At 43.6% G+C, this 7,641-nt stretch overlaps 1 long non-coding RNA gene across 1 annotated transcript; it reads right to left on the bottom strand.

The window, feature by feature from the left end:
- Positions 1 to 931: 931 nt before the first annotated feature.
- Positions 932 to 5,522, bottom strand: LOC140844965 (uncharacterized). Its single transcript, XR_012123553.1, has 3 exons — positions 5,248 to 5,522; positions 3,760 to 3,892; positions 932 to 1,605 (listed from the first exon to the last, which is right to left on the bottom strand). It is a non-coding gene; the product is annotated as an uncharacterized lncRNA (long non-coding RNA).
- Between the last annotated feature and the right edge of the window lie 2,119 nt (positions 5,523 to 7,641).

The following is a 7,641-nucleotide window of genomic DNA, read 5'->3' as shown; positions in this document are numbered from 1 at the left end:
AGGGAATGAAAAATGGCATGGATACTATGGATAAAAGCTAAGTGATTCCTCATAAAGTTAAACATAGAACTACCTTATGACCCAGCAAGTCCTCTCTTGGTCTATACATCCAAAATAATTGAAAGCAGGGATTCAGCCAGATCATTGGATACTAATGGTCACAGCAACATTATTCACATCAGCCAAAAGGTAAAAACAAGTCAAAAGTCCATCAACAAATAAATGGATAAATAAAATGTGGTATATCTATACAATGGAATATTTTTTAGCTATAAAATGGAGTGAAGTGCTGATACATGCTACAGCATGAATAACCCTTGAAAATATTATGTTAACTAAAATAGGCCAGACAAAAAAGGACAAATATTTTATGATTCCACTCAGATGACATGCATAGAGTAGGCAAATTCATAGATACAGAAAGTAGAATGGAGGATACCAAGGCCAGAGAGATGGAGGGATGGGGGAATTAGTGTTTCATAGATATAGAATTTCAGTATGAGATGATAAAAATTTCTGGAAATGGATAGTGGTGATGGTTGCACAACATTCAGTGTGAATACACTGAATGCCACTGAACTGAATTCTTAAAAATGGTTAAATGGTAAATTTTATGTTATGTATATTTTACCACAATTTAAAAAAAAAGCCCCTACTCTACTACATATAGTATGATCAAGTATGGGCAAGTCAGTTAAGTGTTTTGTGCCTTAGTTTCCCTATCTATAAAATGGAAATAATAACTGGGAGGATTAAATATATCAGATAGTTAAAGTGCATCAGGTACAGTAGATGCTCAAATGTTGTTTTCCCTTATTGCTTCTTTTTTTTCTCCAAAATACAAATAGTTTTATTTCTCCCCTTGATTATAAAACTAATATGTACTCATTATGAAAACCTTCTCAGGCAATATCTAACAGAGTGGCAAGTTTAATAAAAATGTTTATTTCATAATTGTTATTATGAAGTAAGCAGCATTCTGTAGGTAAAACAAAAAAATATACACATTTTAAAATAAAAAATAAAACATAACAGGACAGTGCAATCAAAACATAGTCTGTTAATATAAACACATCCTGAAATTTTAAGCATGCTCAGAATGGTCTTGATGATTTGACAGTCTTGCCATCAGAAACTTATAATTCTCATCGTGGTAGGAATGGAGGTGATGAGTAATCAATAAGATACACATTTTTTTTCTAAGCAAAATGGGATCCTTTTCCACATACCCTGTTGAGCTCTCCTTTTCACACCACAAAATGTCTTTCCAACATCCTTACTGACTTTCCAGATATATTACTTAAATTATTCCTTAGGATATGACTGTGTTTTGTCACTGAGTATTCGTGTCTGACGTGGAGTATGTGTGGGAGACGATGTTTTTTTTCCTCCGCTCAGTTGGCATACTGTGTCTCGTGTGGGCGTGACCTCTGTGCCAGAGCAGAGGTTTCTCCAAACTTCTTCAGGACACCATTCTTTCAGTATGTTTCAGCAAACGAGGATTCCATGGCAGGCAAAAGAGGTTTGGAAAAGCTGTCTCTTACATTCTTCTCTTAGAGGTTCACCACGCATTTGTTAAAGGAGTGTTGAAGGCTTTGAAAAATCCTGCAGTTAAGAAATTGGTTTAATTTTATTTAATCCAGTTATCTTATCTTCATATGACCACTGAACACTTTGGCCACATATCAAAGTGTCATGGTTACTAGACAAGTATGTGTGTCAGTCACTGTGTGCAAACACTGTTGGAAAATATGACAATAGAGGTTTTACTAAAATGGAAAAAAGATGCTTTTCTGATGGGTGGGACTTTGGAATGCTGCCACTGCAGATGTTAAAAGCTGTGTTGTGTTTTTTGAATATAGAGGGGAAAAGATTTAATAATAGGAGAAGGGGGTGTCTAGGAGACATTACTTTTGCAGACTCAGGGAGAAGAGAAAACACAGATAGTAAATACACCAATGGAAACATGATATCAGTGCCATCTTAACTGTAGCCAAAGATAATGCAAATTAAAGCAGACTTCTGGCACTTTCTGACATTCACTAAAAAAATTTGGGGAGTAGGGGGGAAATGCCAAATAGTATTCCCAGTGCTGGCAAGGCTGTGGTGAAACTGATATAGTCAGTTAATCAATGACACTATAAATTTACACACCCTGTTGGAAGGCAATATGTAGCAAGAACCGCTAAGATGATTATCTCCTTGACAAGTAATCCCACTAGTACAAATTTATCCTGAGCAAACACTAAATAGAAAGCCTTGCACTGAAGTACTACCAACAAGGGCAAAATACTGGCTGTATTCTATGTTAAAAGTTTCAAACGGGAGATATGAGGTGTGGGGTAAGTGTCCTGTTGGAGGTGACTAAGTACATATGGAACTAAAATAGTGGATAATCCTTTGAATCACCAGAGGAATCTTAAAAACACAGATCCCAATGCTCTACCCCATTTGTGCAAAATCACATCTGGCTGAGTGTTTCCTACCTAGGCCACTGGCTCCTACCCTCTCATCTCCCACCCACCATTTCTAGTGTGAGATTCTCTCTGCTTCAATTTAGAGTCCAGAGAAAGGGAATCTGGTTGGAGGACATTCTTTCATGCTAGGTCATAGGTCACTGGCCAGCCTATGAAATTGGCTGCTCTGGAGTCAATGCCCAGCCCTGACCCAACTGACTGTAGCTTGAGCTGCAATACTGTCCCCTATGCCTACTTACCTCTCTCTTTTCAGCAAGGCCTATGCATGACACCTTTGCCTAGGTTGCAAAGGGAGTCATGAAAACATCATGTGGACCTTTTGGGGGAAAGCAAATTTTATGATTCCAAATTTCCAGTTGATTACAAATCAGACTGAATCTTTGGATTGGATCACAGGAGAAAAATCTCAGCAAATGAACCTGTCTTTCTGGGCCAAGGGCTCTGACAGAGAGACATAAATATTCCATAACCATTTGATAAACAACTGCTGAGACAATTAGCAAATATAACTTCCAGTACCATGGACTTTGGCCTCCCACAAATTTCAGATACGTCACTTTCATTCATGTCAGGGTTTTAAAGTAGCACTTTCCCAAATTATTTTAACAAATTAGCAGTTTGGAATATCTCAGCTTCCAGCGATCCTTGCCAACCTCATCCTGTACAGAGAAAGCTACACTCAGTCTTTTCAAAGCAGAGAGCGTAATGTTGCTTCTTGCTGAAGTTTGGCCAGTGAGGTCGGGTTAATTGAGGAGAGGCCTCGGCAATGGAGCTGCCAGAGACCGATGAACAAGAAGCTGGATGTCCAGGGAAGTAAGAAAAAAGGGGACACCAGGAGGAATTGAAGCTGCCCTGCCTCTCTTAGCATCTCCAAGTCAGCAAACTCCCTGCTCTGCTAATATGAGAGCAACCAGCCAGGTGTGGCTACTTTAATTTAATTTAAGTCAATGAAATAAAATGAAGAATTCAGTTCCTGCACAGCATAACCATATTCTTGTGCTCAATAGCCACATGTGTCTAGCGCCTGCGGTCCTAGCACTGATGTAGACTGTTTCCATTATTGCAGAAAGTACTATGGAGGAAGCTGTGGTCCCTTCCCACACCCCCCCTGCCAAATGTTGGTCACACTGTGTTCACCCTGTGGGTACAGATGTCTGTCACAAAGCCCGTCTTGGAAATCTCTTGATGGTTTAGCATTTATACTTGGCCATCTAAAGAGCAGAAAGCATGTAATAAAGGTCCCGTGAGGAAAGCTGCCTGCCTCTGTTAAGTCACCACTCACAGGTTGGAGAATTGCAGAGGTTTTCTCTCACTTTGCAGGGAGGGAGGGTTAACTGGTTCCTCCTTTTCTTTCCTTTCTGGCCATGTAACCATAGCTGTCATTCCAGTGAAGCTGGCGATTTGTTTCCCTGTCCCTGTAAGGGAGAGGAAGCTTGAAAGGTGAGATCAGTTCAGGATTCAAAAGCCATTAAAGTTTGGGAGAAACAGGAAAGGTTGTAGCTTAAAACAAACCAACCCAAACTGCCCGCCCCCGTCATGTACTAGTACCAGGCTGTCCTGGGAGGCCTCCTAGGGGCACGTTAACCCCCTTACCGTTAATGGCCTTGCCCAGCAGTCAGCAGAGCTGAGCCCCCCTTCTCAGGTACACTGTCTGGGGGGTACAGGGACATGTTATGTGGGCCTGCAGCCCCACCTCAGGGGCACCTCCCCTATGCTAGTCCCAGGTCTGGAGCACAGACCCAGCTGCCCACTGCAGAGGCCACTGGGCATCAGCCTGGTGGAAGCTGCCCACTCTTCTGCTTCACATCATCAGACAGAACTGCTCCCTCTTCCGCATGCCCAGCCTGCCTCCCTGCTTGCAGGAACCTCAGGAAGTGCGGAGCAGAGACCATCTGCTCTGTCTGGAGCAAACCGGCCAGCCTCTCTGTTGCAAAACCCACTGATGATATCGACCCAAGTTTTCCATCTGAAAGGTTTGACTTTTTTCCAAGAGAAGCCATAATAAACTAATTAGATCTTTGCCTCTCGGGGATTTGGCAAATAAACACTGTTGCATTTATACCAATAATAGTATAAAGAACTAGTGTTTTATCATCAAAATGAGCCAATCTGGGTTTAACAGGAGGGGCAAAATAGAGTTAAAATAAATAAAGGGGCAGCATGGGTAGGGAGGTGGATTTATTGCCTCTCTAACCCCTGGCCCTTCAGATAAAATTTGCCAGGGTACAAATCTAAAGGCTTTTATACTTTGTCTCAATATGAGCCCACATTTCTTGATCTTTCAGTATGCAATAATGCTACTACAGACAGCAAAATTGATCTTGTATCTGAGTTACAGCCCTCTTTAGTATTTGAATACACTGAAAATACTTGTAAACATTTTTTCAATGTCTTGAGGCTCCAGGAATGTCTTTAAACAGTGATTTTCAGGGACCAAGTGGGACACCAGACTTATCTTGATGAATGTCTCAGTAGCTGAAAAATCCATTTTCTTTGTTTCTAAATAAATTTCTATTTATGGTGATTTAAAAAAATAGAGAGAGATAGATGATAGATTCAAAATTCAGCTAGCAAGATGTGCAACCGATAGATGGGTTAAACATGCCTTGACATGTAGTAACCAATATGAAAAAATGTCCTAAGGTTTATAGGAAATGAGAGTTCTCTAATGAGAAGGAAATCATATTATATAACCTTAAGTACATTTTTCTCTTTGATCCATGAAGCCACATCAGAATGCTTGGAGGCCATTTCAATACGGTCTGATTACCTCTCCAGCTCTTCTGTTTCCATACCCCACCACTCTGTTTCATCTTTCACTGGCCTTTGGCGCAGCACCTCTTCTGCGCCTTCCATGCCTTTGCACATACTGTTCCTCTGCCCGCTGTGTCCTCCTTCACCCAGTGCCATTTTCTGACTCCTACCTACTGTTTAAAAGCAGACAATAAATGGGTACTTTCAAAGCACAAAGTAGATTACACGGCAGCAAATTTGAGATACAAAGCAGAGTGAACCAGTTCTGCTGGTTCCAGTTTACCTGGGAAGTCTGGCTTCTCTGAGTCCTACAGTGAGTGCTGAGTGCCAGATCAGCTGGCTCCCCTCCCTCGCTCCCCTCCCCACCGCCACTTGAGGAAGCCCGGCTGGTTTCCCAGGTACCATTCGCAGAGCTCAGGCCAAGGAACCTCTGCAGACGCTCTGAGACGCCCCAGAGTGGCTGCTGTACCCTCCTCCCTGCGTCCCACCCCAGACACCTCTCTGCACAGGTCTTGCCAGATCACCTGACACATGGAGGCCTAGGTTCCCGAAGCCCCGCCCACTGATGGCTGCCTTGCCCCAGGGACATTCAGAAGGGGCCACAGCCTTCCTGGTTGGCATAAGAGCCACTTTCCCGCCACAGCTAACAGGCATCTGGGCTCAGCTCTCAAACATGGATCATCGTCTCAGTGGAAAGGCCTGAGTTTGTCAACAAAGCATGAAGTTACACCCTAGAACCAAAAGGAGGGAAAGTGGTGGCCTGCCAAGAGAAGGATTCTCTTTTGCAACTGCATTTTTAAGTGACATTGATGGAAGGAAATGAGAATAATCTTTTTAAGCTCCTACTATGCACTCAGAATTTTTTGCATCTATTCCTCACAGCCACCTAAATGTTAGTGTTGTTTTCCCCAGGCCTGCCGTGACATTTGCAGGGCCTGAGTTAGAGTACAGTGAAGGTCCACGTACCGCATGCCACATGCTTCAACATTTTCAAGTTCAAATCAAGCCACGAAGCTGTCAGATGCAGTATGGGCTAACTTCCTAAATTGACAAATATTTTCATAATGACCTGGGAGCCCAAGTTCGAATTTAGAACTCTTAGTGTTCTAGGAATCAGTGTTCTGAGCTGAAAGGTGGCGAGGCAGGGAGTACTGCCCCTTCACTTCTCAACCCTCTGTCCCAAGTCACCGAAAGGACACGTCTGTGTGAAAACCAGATGTCTCTGCCCTGTTCACCTCCAAACCTATCCTCCTCTCCCCAGCAGCTGCCCTGGGCCCCAGCAGGCTTCAGAGATGCTGTGTAGTACATCAGCAAGAGAGTGCATCTGGGGAGCAGCCCCCAAAGACCCCAGAAGTAGGTTCAAGCTTGTTTAGACAGGGAATTTCAGGGTTCTGGCCCCTGTAGTGTGGCCTAGATGGGAAGCAGGGTTCTAAAGGGCAGGTCTCTTTGGTCCCATGAATTGTTCGCCCAGCAGGGAAAAGTATAGACAAAGCATACCAGCACACGACCCTGTAGATCTGGGGGAAACCAGAGCAGGGGCCCCTCTTGCGTGAGCCTAAAGAAGGATTTTACTGACTTATTTAATTCCTGCACAAACATGCAAGCCAAATATGGCTGGCCAGGAGGGGCCGAGCCCCAGGAAGTTGAACCCAGGTGCAAGAGGTGAAGTCCTTAATCCAAGGGGAACAGCAGATCCCACCTTAATCCCTGGGCAATGCAGGGTTGACACAGCAGCACTTCACACTGTCAGATCTCTTGCTGAGTTCTGAGAAACAGAACCGTGAGAGGTTAAAAATGTCACATGTCGCACAGCTAGTGTGAACTCACACTAGTCTGACCCCAGCATCCCTGCTCTTTCCACACCCCCCACTCCTCCTTGAAAGACCAAACAGGAAGGGGCTGAGGTTGAAGAAAGAAGAGGATGTGGAAAATAGAGGGCTGAATTTTGAGACTCTGGGATTTGGTGAATTTTGGCTTTCCTGCCAGCAACACAAGGCCAAGTCCAATCCAAGGGCTTCCTGAACGTTGGTATGTCACCCCGGTCAGCTCCTGGCCTGTGCTGCCCCCTGGCCCCATGGGGTTGTACTACTGCAGAGCCCTCCCCAACGGTGCAGATCTGACGTTCCCCCAGCTTCTCAACCTGCTCTCCTTAAGTTTTTGCTCTGATGAACTCTGACCTTTTCTTTCATTCTTCCAAGCCATCTGCCTGCCCAGTGAGAAAAGGTGACCTTGGCTGTGCCAGCTAATAAAGCTTTCCTCACATGGGGATAACGCACAGAGCACAGCGATAAAAGGTATTTTTTCCTCATTAAATTTATTAAAATTCTAACTTGCTTATAGATCTCATTAGTGAAGAGTGAAGGTCAGAATGTGTTATAAAGCAAGATTTAAAGAAATAGAACACCTTGGT

This window comes from Manis javanica, chromosome 2, assembly GCF_040802235.1.
Source record: "Manis javanica isolate MJ-LG chromosome 2, MJ_LKY, whole genome shotgun sequence".
Classification (NCBI taxonomy): Eukaryota; Metazoa; Chordata; class Mammalia; order Pholidota; family Manidae; genus Manis; species Manis javanica.
The sequence above is the reverse complement of the archived record's forward strand: the minus strand, read 5'-3'. Positions and strand labels throughout refer to the sequence as shown.